We start from the raw sequence: 20,950 nt of genomic DNA on the forward strand, positions 1-20,950 counted from the left end.
CTTCACACTCTTCTCTGTGTCTCTTGAGAAGAAACTCCTTCCTTTTTTGAGACCCTAAGTCTCCCAACTCACAACAGTGATTTTTCCACCATCTCACAGGTCTTTCTAGGCTTGGATCAGCCTCATGGGCTTGCTGGAAGGCTGAAAAATTAGAACTGCAGATTTTAATAATGGTGACCTCTGCCTGCACTGGGTTGTTGGGATCTATAGCATAATGGTCTTCCTCAGACAAACTGCTCAGGTCATCTTAAACCCTGCATTTCTGTGCAGGTAGCTTGATCTCCTCTGTTTTGTGTGAGATTGGGTTCTTTTCTTCTGCAATGTTTCCCAATATTTTCTGCATGGAAGCTAGCCCTCTTTTGTTCAGCTCGAAGTCTCTCTCTCTCTCTTTCTTTCTCTCTCTCTCTCAAAGGCTGCTTCATTTCAATAATCCTTAAATTATCACAAGGATGTTTCCAAGAGCTGCTTGCAAAGAACAATTAGTCTCAGAGGAGAGCCACGTGTGAACTCACAGGCCATTTTCATTCTGAAAACAAAGGAGAAGCCACGAACAAGGGCAACCTCATACATTTTCAAGAGTGAGTCTGATTATTTTCCCCATGGGACAGGATGAATGTTAGCTGGATCTTAATCCTGCTGATGTTCATCGCATCATGGATCCGTTAAGAGGAAACTAACTGCCAAAATACACTTTCCAGAAGATTGATGACTAAATTCTTTTACATCTCTAAAAGCAAGACAATTGATTGTGAATCATTTTCCCTTGCAGTGTATAGAGATTATCTTCTTTAGCAACCTCTGATTTATTCCTGTTTCCGGATATTGGCTTGCTGATATCTGAATTAATTGGGCATAAAGCTTGCTGATATATGAATTGATTGGGGCATAATTCAAAAGGAAAATAACCTTGTCTTGATGATAGCACTGTCTTTCTAGCAATGTCATGAATACTTGCCAACTTGGCTTCTGTAATAGTATTCCTGTGAGTATTTTTCACTCTATCTTCCCCTGTGTGGTACTCTTCAAATGTGTCAGGTTACCCACACATCACTGCCAACCAGCTTACGTACACTGTCTGGGAAAGATGTTAGTTGTAGATCAGCCCATTTAGATATTATTAAATCGAGGAGAACTGCTTCAGACCCATGGTTTGCATGTACATAAAATGTACTTTGAGCTTTTTAAAGAATAAAAATAAAAGCTAAGAGCAACAAAGATGATTAAGGGACTGGAGGTTAAAACTTATGAAAAATGGTTGCAGGGATTGGCTATCGACTAGGGAAGACATGACAACAGTGTTCCAATATTTGAGGGGTTGCCACAAAGAACAGGGGGTCAACCTATTTTCCAAAACACCTGAAGGCAAGAGAAGAAAGAATGGATGGAAACTAAACAAGGAGAAAAGCAACGTAGAGCTAGGAGAAATTTCTTAATGGTGAGAACAATCAAACAGTGGAACTGCTTGCCTTCAGAATTTGTGGATGCTCCATCACTGGAGGTTTTTAAGAAGAGACTGAACAGCTACTTGTCTGAAATAGCATTTTATTTATTTTATTTTTTATTTTTATTTTAATTCCATTTATATCCCGCCCTTCTCCGAAGACTCAGGGTGGCTTACAAGCTTAGCAGTAGCCTTCATTCTATGTATATGCCTGCTTATTAGGGCTTTCACACACACCCCCAAGCGGCATTATTACAAAGTCAGCTTATTGCCCCCAACAATCTGGGTCCTCATTTTACCTACCTCGGAAGGATGGAAGGCTGAGTCAACCTTGAGCCTGGTGGGACTCGAACCTGCACTAATTGCAGGCAGCTGGTGTTACTTAAGGAGGCATTAGCCCACTGCTCCACCAAGGCTAGTATAGGATCTCTTGCTCAAGCAGGGTATTGGACTAGAAGACCTCCAAGGTCTCTTCCAACTTTGTTGTTCTATGTTCTAAACAGATGAGAACTATACAAGTATCTATCAAGGCTGACATTTTGTTTCTGTAACGTTTATGTTTTTTTCACCTCATGAAGACAATAAGAAGTTGCAAACCATTGTAACTGGCAAGAAACATCCCTGAGATTTAACAAAGGCTCACTGTAATAGAATTTTACAAACAACACGTTTTATTTTTACCTCATAGGTACTCAGTGTAATGAAAAACCTAAGAGCCGGCAAATGTAATTGACATTGATAAATAATGCCAATGGATAAGAGAAATTCAGTAGCTCAGAAGATACAGAGGGGAAGATTCACAGATAAAAACACTTGCTGTCAGTTTTTGCCAGTCAAATGCTCTTTTCTAAAATAATAATAATAATAATAATAATAATAATAATAATAATAATAATAAGAATAATAATAATAAGAAAAAGAAAAAAAAATCCAGAGAAAGAGAAAAAGAGATCTTGCTGTACAAAGGCAAGGTCACAGGAAAAGGTACAAGACCCAGGGCATTCTGATGTCGCTCTGAAGAAAGAAGATGCTTGAAAGTCTATGGAGATTCTCAGTCATCCAGGTCATGGTTGTCCCAAAGGTGCTTTTTCAAAAGGCAATTGAACTTTTGAGTCAGAACTGAAGAAGCTCCTTGGATGAGAAGTGAAACGTCTTCAAATAAAACAAAGTCCAGTTGCCTTTTGGAAAAGCACCTTTAGGACAAAATGCTTGAAAGATGTTCTGTAATTCATATTGAAACAAAGCAAGGTGGTATAGGCATGATTCTATGAGATCCTCAGCCTCATGTTCTCAGCTCCTGAAACATCACTAATATTTTAGCTTTGTCAGAGTATGTGCAAAAATGTGACTGAAAGAGACGTGTGCAACTTCCTCTAAGTTTCACATTTATTTTCTATTAATTTCCCTTATGACTGCCCCAATTTTCCTCAACCTTCTGAAAAAGCTTTGTTCCCTCTAGAGATCTCACTGAAGACTTTAGACTTCTTTTAAAAAGTGCAACCTGTACATGCTAATCCAATCTTGATGGCGAAATGGGTGGCATGTAAATTTAATAAATTTATAAATAAATAAATTGAACTGTCCAATAAAACACGGTTGGATACTCTATCTTGATCTGAAGCCAGAGGCTAGATGACCCTGGCAGTTCCAGCCTAGAATTAGGATTGGGATTTCACTTCCTCAGGTTCAAATGGCTCCATTCATAAAGAGGCATGGATTAATCAAAATAATAGAATAGCTGAATAATAGAGTTGGAAGGGATATTGAAGGTCTTCTAGTCCAACCCCTTGGTCAAGTGGACATCAGATAAGGTTGCAAAATTCCTAAAAGCATGTTTACCTATGTATCATATGTCTGTCTGTCTGTCTGTCTGTCTGTCTGTCTGTCTGTCTGTCTATCTATCTATCTATCTATCTATCTATCTATCTATCTATCATCTATCTAATCTCTCTCTCTGTCTTTCCCCCTCTCTCTTCTCTCTCTCTCTCTCATCTGTCATCCGGGTCTGGATGGGGAGGAACAGGCTTCAGCTCAACCCTGACAAGACTGAGTGGCTGTACGTGCCGGCATCTCGGGAAATTCAGATTATTCCATCTCTTACTATGGGGGATGAGTTATTACCCCCCGTAGATAGGGCTTGCAACTTGGGGGTCCTCCTAGATTCACAGCTCTCCTTAGAAGATCATATAGGAGCTGTGACTAGGGGGGCCTTCACCCAGGTTCGCCTGGTGCACCAGTTGCGGCCCTACCTGGACCGGGATGCCTTGCGTACAGTCACTCATGCGCTCGTGACCTCTCGTTTGGACTACTGCAATGCTCTCTACATGGGGCTGCCCTTGAGGACCACTCGGAGGCTTCAACTAGTGCAGAATGCAGCCACGCGAGTGGTGTTGGGGGTCTCCCGATACTCCCATGTTACACCTCTGCTCCGCAAGTTGCATTGGCTTCCAGTTGCCCTCCGGGTGAGATTCAAGGTGCTGGTAATGACCTATAAAGCCCTACATGGCATGGGTCCGGATTACCTACGGCAACACCTGCTGCCGGCATCAACCTCCCTCCGTCCAGTGCGCTCCCACAGAGAGGGCCTCCTCAGGGTGCCTCCGATCAGAGAATGTTGACTGGTGGCCCCCAGGGGGAGGGCGTTCTCTGTGGGCATGCCAGACCTGTGGAACCGCTTGCCGGTTGAGCTCTGGATTGCCCCCGACCTTCGCTCCTTCCGACGCGATCTAAAAACCTATTTATTTGAACAAGCCGGCCTGGTCTGATGGGTTTGGGGTTTGGGTTTTAACATAGCTTTTAATTACTGTATTTTATCAGGCATAATTATTTAATTTTTTTTTAACTTTTGTATTTTGTATTTTGATATTTATTGCCCTGTACACCGCCCTGAGTCCTTCGGGAGAAGGGTGGTATAAAAATTTAATAAATATAAAATATAAATATATCTATCTAATGTCTCTCTCCTTCTCTTTCCCTCTCATTCTCATCTATCTTCTCTCTCTCTGTCATCTATCACATCTCTCTCTTTACTATTTTGCTTGTCTTAGTAGACCCCTTCTGTTGTATTTTTGTAAAGTTTTTAAAATAATAATTAGAAAAACCTTTTCATAAAGTGTCAACATGGTATTTAAAAAGCCACAAGGGGCCATTGCTTTCAGTTAAGTAATAGGATTCTAGTTACCTTTTTAAAGAAAGTACACAAACTGGCCTGTGTGCCCAGACACACAAACACAAACCCGCTGCAGCTTCCAAATTATATCGATCCACATGTCTTTAATTTATTACAGTGGGAGCTCTGTTCCTTTCAAATGAACCCCTGCTGAGCCCAATCTGCTCACTGACAGGAAATCATTCAGCTGAAAAAGAGAGTGTTTAATATCGCCTCAGGGAAAGTTTGGCTGGGGTGCTTGCTTTAATACATGGCTTTAACACGGGAAGGGACTGAGAAGGGGGTTAGGAAGCACTATTAAGCCACAATGAATCAGAGCTTGACATGGAGAAAAGCAAGATCTGCAGCGAGGCCTTTTTGTTCGATTTCTCCCATGACGTTTTTCTTTTTCTAGGTTTGAGAGCATAATTTGCTCCATGTGACCAGCAATCCAACCTGGGTCTTTTTTTTATTTCTTCTTCTATCTCTTTCTCTTGTCTTTATTTGGAGTCCCAGAGAAGTTCTGTGGGATATGAAATGCCACTAAACATACTCCATGACTTTTAGAGCTTGGTCAAACTTTCTTGGAAAAGAACATCTCTTGGGATGTTCTTCATCCTTTCTTGCAACGCCAGATAAAAGGGTGGCTGTCTTAGTAAAAGAATGCCTCTTGTTATTTTATGTTCTCTTCATTGCCCCTGTAGACCCAGTGGACGAAGCCAACAAGCAGGCAGGCTGCCAAGCTCAGTAAGAGGAAGAGAATGTTAAGGAAAAAAAAGATTTTAATAGCTCTGCTTTTTGTGAGCTTGCGTAGAATTTTTGGAAATGGCTGGTTTCCTTTAGGATCGAATGATTTGATCTCCTTGCAGTCCAAGAAATTCTCAAAAGTCTTCTCCAACACCACAATTCAGAAGCATTTATCTTTTCTACATTTATCTAATTCAAGTATCATCTATCTATGATATCCTAGAGAAGTTGATAAACTACTATTCTCTAGGAAACACATCTAATGATGAGGGATACAATGTGAGTTATATAGACCTCAATAATATCAGGAGAGCTACAGCTGCTGACTTCTTTTTTAATCATTTAAAACATAAAATGGGCGGGGAATATGTAGTCTATTGGAAGCTAATGGATTATAGCTCTCATAATTCCAATTTCCCTAGGTTAGCTGGGGCCTTGTGTGGAGCTGTATTGCTTTATTCTTTCTCCATTATTAAAATTATCTGGATTTAAATTGATAGATCATCCAATGGTATCCAATTGATGTAAGACCAAATCTGACAAAAAAACAAAAAAAGAGGAATAAATAGATTTGTAATATCTGAAAGTAAAACTACGAAAAAGCATTTGACTCAGTATTTCAGTGAACAATAATTAATGCATTGCTCAACCATGGTGTAGACCCTGCTAACATAAACTTAACTACAATCAATTTATGAATAAAACAATGGTGACAATTTGCCTCAATGATCCTTGTGCTGGACCAGATTGTAGCTAGCTTAGGAATTAAGAACTGTATGTAAGAACATTTAGCATTTAAAGGGTTAACACTGTTTCCTTAAGAGATGGCTTCTGGGAAATGTAGTCTAGTTGTTAGTTAGTCCTATCTAGTCAGTGGGAGGAGCTTCAAAGTTTATTACAGGACATCCTGGTTACGTGCCAGGTTGATAAAGCCTTTTGTTCTAATCACCATCGTGCACGCATCAATTAGCATCTGTAACAATGCTTAGCTGAGATGGAGAAATCACTCCTTTTTTACACTATGAGAATGAACAAATATGAACATGAATATGTTGCTACGACTGGATGTCTCTGCTGCAAAATGTAAGTCTTTTGCTTAGAGTTCCTGGATTATAAATATTTGTTTTACAATCATTTTTGTTGAGTTAAGTTGTCTGGAGTCTGGGACTACAAAGCATTTTAGTTAGAACAAGGTGTACAACAATGCAATACAATATCACCTGTCCTTTTCTCAGCGTGTCTTGAAAAAGTACTTCACAAATTACACTGGGCAAAAGATGGAATAAAAATCAATGGCACCTATTTAAATCACTTAAGATTTGCAAATGATGTTGTTCTCTTCTCACAAGACCCAGAAGAGCTACAAAGACACATACAAGAGCTGCACAAAGCAAGAGAACCATTTGGGTATAAATAAACCTGAAAAGGGCCAGGTTATGTTTAATAAATTCACTAAATAAAGAAAAGAACTATATCTGGAGAAGAACTAAACATAGTAGACCACTACATATACCTTGGGCAATGGATCTCAATGGAAGGTGATACAATAAAAGAAATTGAATAGCTTGTTAAATGTGCTTGGCAAGCTTTTGGCAAACTAAGCATAATTTTCAAGAACCACCTCCCCCTATGCCTGAAGAGAAAAGTTTTTGATCAGTATGTGCTATCTGCTCTAACATATGCCGGTGAAACATGGGCACTAACCTCACAATCAATACAAAAGCTACAAGTGGCATAAAGAGCCATGGAAAGACACATGCTTGGCATCACAAGACAAGATAGCAAGACATGGATTAGAGAACAAACAAAAATATATGATGCCATCAAGAGAGAAAAAAAATTGAAAAGGAAATGGACTGGATAGATAGATAGCTAGATAGCTAGATGGATGGATGGATGGATGGATGGATGGATAGATAGATAGATGGATAGCTAGCTAGCTAGCTAGCTAGATAGCCTTTATTTTCATTTTTTACTGTGGGCACAATGGCACACATTAAAAATGAAATTTAGTTGCTTGCTCTCAAAGTGTATACATACAGTACATAACACACATTTAAACATACTATATACAACATATGTATAAACCTACACCCTTACATATAATATAAGTAACATATAAATATTAATCACTGTCCATCTTGAATACATAACGGAAGGAGGAAGCTTTAGAGTTCACAAGGTTAATATGTTAATTTATTTCAAATTTTATTTTTAATTTACTGTACAGAGACCTTTAAGTTTTGTTGCTGTTAGCCGCCCTGAGTCCCTCGGGAGATAGGGCGGGATATAAATCCCATAAATAAATAAATAAATAAATAAATAAATAAATAAATAAATAAATAAATAAATAAATAAATAAATAAATAAATAATACTGTATGGAACAAAGCTGTGACTGAATCTGGATGTTCTGCTTCAGAAACCACATAGCAAGAAGAAATGATGGCAGGTGGACCAAGGCAGTCATAGAATGAATCCCACTTGATAAAAAGTGTCAATGAAAGAGATCTAAAGCAAGATGGATCAATGACATCACCAAGTATTGCAGGCCCAATTGGCAAAAGAAAGCTCAGGACCGTATAGGTTGGAAACATGCAAAAGAGGCCTTCATCCTGCAGTGGGTAGACAATGGCTAAAATGATGAATTGAAAAAAGATAAATATGTTAATGTAGACAAAAAGTAAAAAGATAAAAAATATGTTATTGTAGACAAAAAGTAAATAAATCATGATGATTTGCCTAAATAAATAAATGTTTATTTAGGAAAAAATAAAAGTAGAAATAAATTATGCTGTCAAAAAGGTTCTGTAGCATTAGTGCACATAGAGTGAAGCATAAAGAGGAATGATTAGATGACTGTAATCATGATGATAATGGTTAATAATAGTAACATTCTATTTAACCAGGTATTTCTCCTGACTCTCAATGATTCTGGCTGTTTCACAATAATAAAAGAGAGAAAAATATCAAATCAATAAAGCACAAACCAAACGATAAAAGAGGGCAAGCTACTATGATAGGCTAAATTATTGACTATTACTACAGGTTAAATCCTATGAAGAATGGCCACAGAAATGACATTATATTAGGTATGTGTAGTCTAAGTGAAATTTATTAAAGGAGATGTAATAGCAGTCTTCAAATACTTGAATTGCTGCTGTTGCAGGCAGAGAATGCTGCCTACAGTCATTCAGATAAGACAAAGCATATCCCATAGCTATATAGTAGGTGGAGTCTCCTGAGATTTTTCCACACCTACTGTGTAGCTGCTGGCTATGCCCCCTCTTATCTGTTTGTTCCCAAATCAGCATCTCTTCACTTGGTTTCCCAAGGTCATTTCCACATACCAGTGGAACCAGTGGGGGAAGGCTTTCAGAGACAGGTCAAAACTTGAAATAAGGAGGAATTTTCTCACTGTGCAAGGTGATAAGCAGTGGAAAAGCCTGTCTCCTGGAATCATGCTCCATCCCTGGATTTTTTCAAAGTACAACAGCCATTCGGGATGATACGATGATTTTGTGTAGTGCAGAGCTTTACACTGGAAGACCTTCAAGATTCCTTTCAATCCAGTTTCAGTGATTCAACCTTTTTAGTGATTTAAAAACAAGAGGAGTTGGATGAGTAATGATTGGACCCACCAATGTAGAATCTGTGGGCACAAATGTGCCTACCTATATAAACTCTCTGGATGCCTGGAAGGCTCTTTTCCTCATACCTTAAATTTTTTGAAAATTAGTATTGGGCTTCCCAGTCTAAGGGCATCCTCAGGGACTCATGCAAAGTTATATTGGCCACTAAAAATACTGATTAAAAAGTATGACTCTGGCCTTCCAAATTTTGCCCAAAATTGCCATTGTAGGAAGACTTTAACTTCTCTATAACCCAGCCATCATAGCTAATAGTGAGGGATAACCAGATATATAATTGATGGGAGATGCTTGAACCTCCACAATCCAAAATGTCCTTTAGACTTATAAATCAGTGTTCATTTCTGAGTTTAAAGCTAAGATACAGGCTGGGGAAGATCCAGGTTCAAATGCCATTCAGTCATGAAAGCCACTGAATGACGGTCACTTCACAGTGTTAATGTGAGGATTGCTTTTGGATTGTAAGTGCCGAACAGGGTGCCATAATCTCTGAAGTAGTAAATGGTGACTAGGACAATATGTGATTTAATCTGAATTACGCTAATATTTAATTTTAATTAAGGTTAAATATGGCTCATACAATTACTTTTTCAGTAGATATTTAATAATGTTATCCCTTGTTTCATATCACAAGCTGAACTTAGCAATCACTTTTGGAGTATGCAAAAAATAGTTTTTCTCAAACAGAACTTCTATGCTTTGCCGTTAGTTTTCACCCACAACCAAAGTTTTTAAGAAAGGGGTTTTGGGAAATGGAGCAGAACTTTGATTACTTCAACTATTCAAATGTTTAGAGATCTTGATTTCTCATTGTGGAGCTACTCCAAATAATTTGCCATATGGATACTGGAGGAATAATCAATATTACATTTGTAGTGAGGCTCTGAGGAAACAGGATATTTTGGTTATATCTCATATGCAAGTTTTGATACATGGAAAACTTATGTGGTTAAAGATATCCACCAAAAAAAGAGATCAGGAATTGTTCCTGTTCGTTTCCAATTAAAATTTTTATAGGCCACTGTAGTACCATTAAATGTTTTGTGGTGAACATTTTCTCACCCACTAAATGATTTTTCCATCTGAATTTATTCTGTGAATAGATCAAACAAGCACAGCAGGAACTTTTCAGAACTGTTTGTTATAGATCTGATTCAGATGGGAAATGAAAAAAACAAAAACCTGAAGAATAATAATAAAAATGAAAGATGATGTTGCTGCCTTACAGTATTAACTCTGTGGAATAGCAAGAGGGCTTTAGAACTTCAGAAATGGTTTTCTTATGTGTGGTGTCTATTCTCTTTTTGTGCTGGAAATTAAACATGGTGTTTATTCTCTGTGCATCATGGGCTCTGGGTCACTGTGCTGTAGGCCTTCTTTGAATGGAGGACGTAGTAGGCTTATTGGAGTAATGAAAACAGGTAGAGGATCACTCTGGTGGATATTTGGGCAGGAAGAAACATGGGAATGATGGCTAACATGTTTCCTGATCATGAGAAAGGAACCTAGCCCATTTTGATCACAGAAACTCAGCAGCTTTGGCCTGTGTTGGGACTCTGATGGGGCCACTTGAGAATTCAAGGGCTATAGACTAGTCTGTGAAGTCAAAGAAGCATATTTAGAGATGACAGTGACAAACTATTTCAATAATGCTGCTAAGGAAGCTTGCACGGATCCAACCACTAGGAATCAAAGACTTAAGGGTATCTTTTTCTTTGGTTAGAATTAGACATGAACAGGTAATGCCAACCCAGTGCAAAAAGTTAGAGAAGAATATTTTTAGGCTCAAGACCGCACATAGTCAACTTAACGCCTTTTGTTTAGTGACTGTTCGAAGTTACAATGATACTGAAAATGACTTATGTGACTTATGACTACTTTTCACACTTACAACCGTTGTAGCATCCTTATTGTCATGTGATCAAAATTCGGGCACTTGGCAACTGGTTCATATTTATGATACTTGCAGTGTCCCGGTGTCATTTTGCTAACTTCTGACAAGCAAAGTCAATGGGGAAGCTAGATCCACTTAACAATTGTGTTACTAATTTAACAATTGCAGTAATTGCAGCCCAACTGGGCTGAGATGGAAGAACAAGACATGGACAGTCTTGTCGACGTCATCTGGGAAGAATTTGATCCTGTAACTCCTAAGGAAGTGGACAGGATTATGAGAAGGTTAAGCTCCTCCACATGCTTACTGGACCCGTGCCCTTCCTGGCTGGCCTATGCAGCTCGAGAGGCGACACGAGGCTGGTTCCTAGCAGTCATCTCTGCTTCTCTGAGTGAGGGTCACTTCCCCACCGCCTTGAAGGAGGCGGTGGTGAGACCTCTCCTCAAGAAGCCCACCTTGGACCCATCCTCTTTGAATAACTTTCGTCCAGTCTCCAATCTTCGCTTCCTTGCGAAGGTTGTTGAGAGCGTGGTGGCGCACCAACTTCCTCAGATCCTGGATGAAGCGGTTTATCTAGACCCGTACCAATCGGGTTTCAGGCCGGGCTACAGCACGGAGACGGCATTGGTCGCTCTGATGAATGATCTCTGGAGAGCCCGGGACAGGGGCCATTCCTCTGTCCTAGTCTTATTAGACCTCTCGGCGGCTTTCGATACCATCGACCATGGTATCTTGCTGCGACGCCTCAGGGGACTGGGAGTGGGAGGCACGGTTCTGCGTTGGTTCTCCTCCTTTCTCCAGGGTCGCTCGCAGTCGGTGCTGACAGGGGGACAGAGGTCGACCCCGAGGCCTCTCGCTTGCGGAGTCCCTCAGGGGTCGGTCCTCTCGCCTCTCCTGTTCAACATCTACATGAAACCGCTGGGTGAGATCATTCGCAGTTTTGGAGTAGGGTACCATCAGTATGCTGATGACACCCAGCTTTTTATCTCAACTCCAAACAATATCAGTGATGCCCTAGACGTGATGTCCCGCTGCCTGAAAGCGGTCCGGGAATGGATGGGGAGAAACAGGCTTCAACTGAACCCGGACAAGACTGAATGGCTGTACGTACCGGGAAGCCAGGAGATCCAGAACGTCCCACTGCTTAACATTGGGGACAAGTTACTTCCCCCTGTTGATAGGGCCCGCAACCTGGGCGTCCTCCTAGACTCGCAGCTCTCCCTGGAAGACCACATTGGAGCTGTGACCAAGGGGGCCTTCTCCCGGGTTCGACTAATTCGCCAACTACGGCCTTATCTGGACCTGGATTCCTTACGTACAGTCACCCATGCCCTTGTGACATCTCGCCTAGACTATTGTAACGCTCTCTACATGGGGCTGCCCTTGAGATCCACTCGGAAGCTTCAACTGGTGCAAAGTGCGGCGGCACGGACACTCTTGGGAGCCTCCCGATACTCCCATATCACACCTCTCCTCCGTGCGCTGCACTGGCTTCCGGCTGCCTTCCGTGTGAAGTTCAAGGTGCTAACGATGACTTACAAAGCCCTACATGGCATGGGTCCGGACTACCTTCGGGAGCACCTTCTGCCGATGTCAGCACCCCACCGTCCTGTGCGCTCCCACAGAGAGGGCCTCCTCAGGGTGCCACCGCTCAAGGAATGTCGGCTGGTGGCCTCCAGGGGGAGGGCATTCTCAGTGGGTGCGCCAGCCCTCTGGAACACCTTACCAACAGAAATCCGGATGGCCCCTGACCTCCGTACCTTCCGTCGCGACTTAAAAACTTTCCTGTTTCAGCAGGCTGGCCTGGCATGATAGCGTTAATTGGGGTCCCAGTTTGTGTTCATTAGTGTTTCTTATTATCTTTATTGTTCAATCTGTATACCTTCCTTCCTCTGTACACCGCCCCGAGTCCCTCGGGAGAAGGGCGGTTTATAAAAACTAATAAATAAATAAATAAATAAATAAATTCACTTAACAACTGTGGCAAGAAAGGTCATAACATGGGGCAAAACTCAATATTGTCTCAATAACGAAAATTTTAGGCTGAATTGTGGTCATAAGTTGAGGACTACCTGCATAGCCATGAAACAGAGATGTCTTTCTTTAGAAGAAAGACTATGATCCTGACAAAACCATTAAAGTGAACTGCCACCAAAAAGTTTGTAATGCCAGGCCCATGCTTCTTCTAGCCATAATTTATGAGAGCTGGCCCATGTGAAAGGCTGAATAAAGAAAACTCAATACCTTTGAATTGTGACACTGGAGAAAAATGCTTAAAATATTCAGAAGTTGTGGGTGCCCATTGCTGGAGGCTTTTAAGAAGAGACTGGACAGCCATCTGTCTGAAATGGTATAGGCCTTCCGTCAAGCATGGGGTTGGACTAGAAGACCTCCAGTGGTGCCTTCCAACCCTGTTATTCTATATTCTATGTCAAAATTCCCAAATGTTTCCAGCTTTGTGGACCAGTGGGGGGGAAGAGGGGATGGTTCCCTGTGAGCAGTTGGCAAGCACATGCGCGCAGCTCCATTTGTGCGAGCGGCATGGATGAATCCCTGCCACTCACTTAAATGGAGCACGTGAGCGCAGGCTCACTGAGTATTCATGCAAGTGAGGATCCACATGCATGTGGGCACACTCGCCGGCTGTTTCTGTGGCTCAGTTGCAAATCTCTTAAGGCCCACTAGGTTGTTCTATGCTATTTATAACTTGGAGAGCCCTACAAAGAAACTTGTTCTCTACAATAAAAGTTACTATGCATGAATTGGGCAGCTATATAAACTGGTTAAACAAAGAAACAAACATTCTTTTAAGAGCTATGGCAAAAATTGGATTGTAAAAATGCAGATGACACTCAATGGAAACGAAGAATGAGAGCAATGTTCCTCAACCTCAGCAACTTTAATATATGTGGACTTCAACTCCCAGAATTCCCCAGTCGCTTGTTGCCCAGAATTCTGGATCTTGACGTCCTCACATCTTAAAATTGCAGGCATTGCAGAAAACACTAAATTAAGGTTTTCCTAAAACTGTTTGCTGCCATCTAGAGGCAATCTGGATTTTTGCAGACTAGGTCTTGAAATCTCTTTTTTAATAGAACTGCCCATACTTTATGTGACGGACTGTAGTTGCATAAATAAAAGTTATGGTGCACAAATTGGTCACCAATTAACAGTCAAAAACTCAAATTATCACCATGTTTATGGGCAGTTTTACCTTTGCTGTCAAATCAGGTTTAAATGGACACACATGGAAGATGTTCAAATAAATCATGTAATGTTCCACCTGAATGTGTACCAGAATTAAAATGATGCAGGGAAGGGTTTTAGACATGGTTTGATTTATTTTACTTTTAAAGCATCCATTTTTGAAAACTCTCACAGTAAAATCTGGAATAGTGTAAGGGATTAGTTCTTTTCCTTGAATTTATGTTGCACGTTATGATCAATTCTTTTCTACATAGCTTTTAGTTATTCAGATAATTTAATGTCACATCACAGTAAAATGTACACATAGGATAGTGACGTCGGAATGCCCTATCTGTGGAGATTCTCAGTCATCCTGGTCATAGTTGCCTCAAAGATGTTTCTTTTCAAAAAGCATCTCTGCCTGAGCTCTCAGGGAGAGCGCTAATGATCAGATGACTGTAAAGAAATATGATCCTTCCAACACCCCCATCCTGTTAGAACTAATCCTTCCATTGTCCCCACTGTTGTAGCGTGGGCACGCTATTTGGCTTTTTCGGGGTCCTGTTTAAAGCACTTCACGGGATCCCACCTTTGTTGCCACTGTTGTAGCATGGGCGACCGCGTGGAGACAATGAAGAGACAGCATTGTACGTAATGCCTTTATTGATTACAAGCTGGAATTGTGTACCCCCCACCTCTGGTGCCCCTTATAGTTACTGAAACCCCAGGAGCCAACCAATCCGGTTGCCCTGTGTTCCCGCCGGCCAGGTGACACTCAACCCGGTGCCTTATATTTCCCGCCGGCCAGGATGACCAATCAGGCCGCCTAACCAATGCCACCTGGTGTTAAGGTGGCATACACAACACCCACTATCCTACCAGAACTGATGAAGCTTCTTGGATAAGAAGTGAAACTTCTTCTTCTTCTTCCTCAAGGAAAAAAACAGTCAAGTTACCTTTGGAAAACAACAACAACCACACCTTCGAGACATCAGATCACCTATTAACATTTTTCAAATGTCCCAAACCAGGTTCCCTTGGAGATCATCTGCAGGATAAGCATATCTAATGTTAAGTGTTCAAGAATGAATCTTCTTTTCAGCCCATTCTCCTCAGTTCCCTGTGTGAAGCATATAAACAGTGATGCTCCTGACTGATCAGTTCAGTGGAGACATATATCTGAAGGGGGATGTGTCCCTTACCATAAGCACAACGGGATCCCCTTTCAATACCCTGACTTCTAAAAGCTGCCTGCTGCCTTGTGAACCTATCCAGGCACTTAATGTTATTTTCTAAAGTTTTTCCTTCTATGATATGAATGTCCCCTTTCACAATGTTCAGGCTGGTTTCTATGAGAGAGCTCTCTCATGGTGGGCAGGTGAGGAGTTGTCTCCTGTTCTTGCTCTCCAGGAGATGTGTATTTGTGACCATGTGGCAGTATAGATGTGCCTTTAGTGATGGTCTTAGGCAGAGGACTTCAAACTTGGCCCTTTTATGACTTGTGGATTTCAACTCACAGAATTCCTCAGCCAACCTGGCTGAGGAATTCTGGAAGTTGAAGTCCACAAATCATAAAAGGGTCAAGTCTGAAGACCCCTGGTCTTAGGGGTGTAGAACTGCTAAGGCCATATTTCAGGGCCTTTTGATGGCATGGTAGAAGAGGTGCCTTGCCAAATATATATGGGTCAGGACAAAAATTATCTTGATTAGTTTTAATTATGAATTAATTGCAATTAACTATATAACACACCTCTTTTTTCTCTTTGTTCACATTCTCTCTGGTGCATCAAACATTAAATTTTCTGGTAATTTTTGAAGGAGCCTACAGTTCCATGCGGGGTGGTGGACACCCTTGTATCCTAGAGAAAGATGTTTTCCAGACTTTAAAAGATTCAGTGTATATTCAAACACTTATTAAAGTAAACCTCAAACATGCTCCTGTTGAATGTTGAACATTCATTTGAGCTATTACTTGAGATAACAGCACCATCTATTGAGAAGCTTCTGTAATATTGAGGACTTGCGGCATCAAATAGATCATTTCCATTTGCAGCCATTCTAAATCACACATTTATTGAATCTTACAGATGCTAAAAACAGCTTGGCTGAACTTCAGAATTCTCCGGTGCTGGTAAATTTAAAAAAAGGCACTCGGTTTATTTGTCTTTCCTTCATAATATTCAGCATTTGTCTAAAGGTGCATTGAATATTCCAAAATCTTTACCTCTTTCAAAATCTGAATTGAAGCAATGATAGTCTTTTATTAAAGTTGTAACTGATTTAATTTTGATGTCTCCTCAGCAGCCTACTAGGGGAGAAAGATAGCACTACCAAAGTGGGTTATTTTGCTTTCGTTCTGACTAGAATTGTCAGAACAAAACAGTATCATGATGTTAAATTACAAAATCTGCCCCTTTAAGCCCTATGTGCTATATTCACCAGAATAAAAGAGAGAGAGAGAGAGAGAGAGAGAAAGATGATGATGAAGAAGAAGAAGAAGAAGAAGAAGAAGAAGAAGAAGAAGAAGAAGAAGAAGAAGAAGAAGAAGAAGAAGAAGAGGAGGAGGAGGAGGAGGAGGAGGAGGAGGAGGAGCAGCAGCAGCAGCAGCAGCAGCAGGAGGAGGAGGAGGAGGAGGAGGAGGAGGAGGAGGAGGTGGTGGAAGTTTGCATCAGGAGAGTGTGAGTTTTGCTCCTTGTTGTTGTCTGGATTTTGCCATCATTTGTTCCTTTTTCCTTTTCCTTTTTACTATTCCATTGTTTCATGGTTTCTATTTTTTTTTCTTTTGAATCACCAGAGATGCTGGGAGTCAGGTGATGTAGAAATAAAACAAATAAACAAACCACAATGATGCTTGTTTAGTCTGATATCTGATATCTGTAGATGGTGTGAGGGATGGGAGAGAAGAGAGAAACTGCTTAGAGGCTGTCTTTCTCTTACAACCATTCATTTAGTGACCTTTCAAAGTTAACAAGAGCGTTGAAAAAAAAGATTTATGATACATCCTCACACTTATGACCATCACAACATCCCCACAGTTACACCATTAAAATTTGGGTGCTTGCTTGTATTTATGACTCATGAGGTAGCCCAGGGACATGTGATTACCATTTGCAACCATCTCAGCTATCTTCTGAGAAGCAAAGTGGCGGAAGCTGGATTCACTTAAATGACCTCATAATTCACTTAACACCTGCAACGATTCATTTAATAACCATGGCAAAAAGGTCATAATTGGATCTGCCTCATTTAACAACGGTCTTGCTTAGCAGCATAAATTCTCATCCCAATTGTGGTCATAAGTATTACTTTTGTTTCAACAGAATTCTACTAAGAAATTGTGGCCCTTAGCATATTTTTTTAAATTCCTTTTATTTATTTATTAGAAACTAGGTCTTAGTTTTTTGAAGTAGTTTGGGAGGTAAGCTCTCATTTATGGATTCCTTCATGTTGGCCCATTGTACTCTCTCCCCTTTCATGTTCTCATTTTGGGGGTCATGTTGTGGATCTGAAGCCTTTTCTTCCACTTTTTCCTTTTTCCCCCTCCTCTCTCTCGACACTAGAAATGCCTTTTTTGCTCTGCTTGGAAGACAGGAGAACTTCAGGGTGGAGTTTGGCACTGGATTTCTTCTCCAAGGGCAGTGCAATGACTCAGCAGTCAGTTTGTGATCCGAGCACCATTCATTGGGGCGAGCTCCTGTTACTCTCCCCAGCTCCTGCCAATCTAGCAGTTCAAAATCACGCAAATGCGAGTAGATAAAGAGGTACCACTTTGGTGAGAAGATTACTGTGGTGGGAAGATGTTTGTGCTGGCCACATGATGACAGAAGCATCTCTCAGACAACACAGGACCCCACAGTTGAGAATCAGAGATGATCACCGCCCCTTTGAGTCAGTCCCAACTGGACAGGGGAAACCTTTAAAACTTTTTTTTTCTTTTCCAAGGATGAACCACTCCCTTTTTTCTTGCATACTGAATCTTGGGATACTTTTCAGGCACTATGGAATTGCAAATAACAGAATGAGAAAATAAAAGAGTTAGAAGGGACCTTGGAGGTCTTCTAGTCCAACCCCTGCTCAAGTAAGAAACCCTACACTATTTCAGACAAATGCTTGTCCAATCTTTTCTTTAAAAAAATCCAGTGATTTATTTATTTATTTTTGGGACTTATATGCTGCCCTATCTCCCGAAGGACTCAGGGCGGCTTACAACAATAAAAAACAACAATACAAAAATTAAAAAAGAATTAAATAACAGCCCCAAAATAAATTAACTACAGTTAAAAATTAAAACATATTTAAAAACCCATCATCAATCCAGGTCAGCCTAATGGAAGAGAAAAGTTTTGAGGTCGCGGCAAAAGGACCGGAGGTCCGGGGCCATCCGAAGCTCAAGGGGAAGTTGGTTCCAAAGGGCTGGCGCTCCCACAGAGAAGGCCCTCCCCCTGGGGGTCGCCAGCCGACATTGTCTGGCCGACGGCACCCTGAGGAGGCCCTCTCTGTGTGAGCGCACTGGGCGATGGGAAGTCTTTCCTGGCAGCAGATGGTCCTGCAAGTATCCCGGGAGCACCCACCACTTTTCAAAAGGTGTCAACAATCATTTTTTCAAGACAGTTTCTGCTCCCAACATTACAGGAACTGCCAGAACACGGAGTCAATATCTTAATGAGTCAAGCATATGATTTGAGGACATCGAATATATTAATTCATCCATGCACCATTCTTCTTTTAGATGTATTTAAACCTTTTAAAAGCTAATTGCAATAGTAAGCTTGCTTTAATTTATACATATCTTTAAAGGGTACACTTTGCCGTTCATTTTCTATCTACAGAATTCTCACAACAGGCTGTGTTAATAGAGTAACAATGCTAATTAATTACAAAATCCCACAGCATAAAATTATGGTTGTGATCATCATCATCCTGCATTGTTAAATATGGAGCCATATTAAAGAAAAGTACAGATTAAAATGATATGGTAGCGCATGTGAAAGTACAGTATATCCACAGATAAAAAATAACAGTTTAATATTATAAATGATTAAAGTGAAGGAATTTGTGTGTTTTTCTGTGTGTAAAACTTTGTATTGCATTTAAATATGCATCACTTCCAAACTGTGGCTTTATTATCTGCAGTTCAATAATTTCAGCCTTAACAGGAATGGAATCTTTTGAATAGGACATCTTTTTCAAATGGGAGCCAGTAATTTATCTTCAGGATGCATTGTGTAGTCATAAATTCAATGAACAAATCTTTATCTGCATCTAATCTGTTGGACCATAAGAAAGGCTGAGTGCCAAAGAATTGAGGCCTTTGAACTATGGTGCTGGAAAAGACTCCTGCAAGTCCCTTGGACTGCAAGGTGTTCAAACCGGTCAGTTCTAGAGGAGATCAACCCTGACTGCTCTTTAGAAGGCCAGATCCTGAAGTTGAAACTCAAATACTTGGGCCACCTAATGAGAAAGAAGGACTCATTGGAGAAGAGCCTAATGCTGGGAAAGATTGAGGGCAATAGAAAAAGGGGACGACAGAGAATGAAGTGGCTGGATGGAGTTGCTGAAGCAGTAGGCGTGAGCTTAAATGGACTCCAGAAGATGGTAGGGGACAGGAAGGCCTGGAGAAATGACGTCCATGGGGTCATGATGGGTCGGACACTACTTCGCAACTAACAACAACAATCTGTAGAAAAGTCCTTTTGCATACTTGAATACCAGCTTTTGGGCCCCATAACAGCCTTTGTTTGTATCCAAAGCCTAAACTCATACATCATAGAGTAATTTCAAATGCCTGTCATAACTAAAGATTAAAAAATCCTCATCGTATTCTGGTGAATATTGCTTGCTTTGGAAGTTAAAGAGAATTGAGTTCCAACATATTATATGCTTTTAAATTTTCTCACACCAAGAAACAGAAACATGGTAGTGATGCTTTGAGGAAATTCTAGTCTTCGTACTTAATCATCATAATAATAAACCTCAGAGCTCTGAGGTGTCATTAATGGGAACTTCAAAATAAAAATGTGCTTAAGTTATCAGTGTTAGACAGCAATAACTTAGATGGAAAAAATGATAATTTAGAGCTTTGGAGTGTTTGTGCAAATGCTGGCTTGCTTTTTATATAATAACAACAACAATAACAACAATAACAACAACAATAATAGAGTTGAAACGGATCTTAGAGGTCATCTAGTTCAACCCCCTGCTCAAGCAGGAAATCCTATATAATTTCAGACAAATGGTTGTCCAGTCTCTTGTTAAAAACTTCCAGTGTTAGAGCATTCACAACTTTTGGGGGCAGGTTGTTCCAATGATTAATTGTTCTAACTGTCAGGAAATTTCTCCTTAGTTCTAGGTTGCTTCTCTCTGATTAGTTTCCATCCATTGCTTCTTGTCCTGCCTTCAGGTGATTTGGAGAATAGCTTGACTCCCTCTTCTTTGTGGCAGCCCCTGAGATATTAGAACACTGATATCATGTCACCCCTAGTCCTTCTCTTCACTAAAGTAGACATACCCAACCGTTCTTTATATGTTTTAGCCTCCAGTCTGCTAATCATCTTCGTTGCTTTCTTCTGTACTCTTTCTAGAGTCTCAACATCTTTTTTACATCATGGTGGCCAAAACTGGATGCAGTATTCCAAGTGTGGCCTTACCAAGGCATTGTAAAGTGGTATTAGTACTTCACATGATCTTGATTCTAGCCCTCTGTTAATGCAGCCTACCACAGTGTTGGCTTTTTTGGCAGTTGCAGCACACTGCTGGCTCATATGTAAGTGATTGTCCACTAGGACTCCGAGATCCCTCCCATAGTTACTACTATTGAGCAAGGTACCACCTATACTATACCTGTGCATTTGGCTTTTCTTGCCTAAATGTAGAACCTTACTGTTT

Source organism: Vipera ursinii, assembly GCF_947247035.1.
Source record: "Vipera ursinii genome assembly, chromosome: 4".
Taxonomy (NCBI): domain Eukaryota; kingdom Metazoa; phylum Chordata; class Lepidosauria; order Squamata; family Viperidae; genus Vipera; species Vipera ursinii.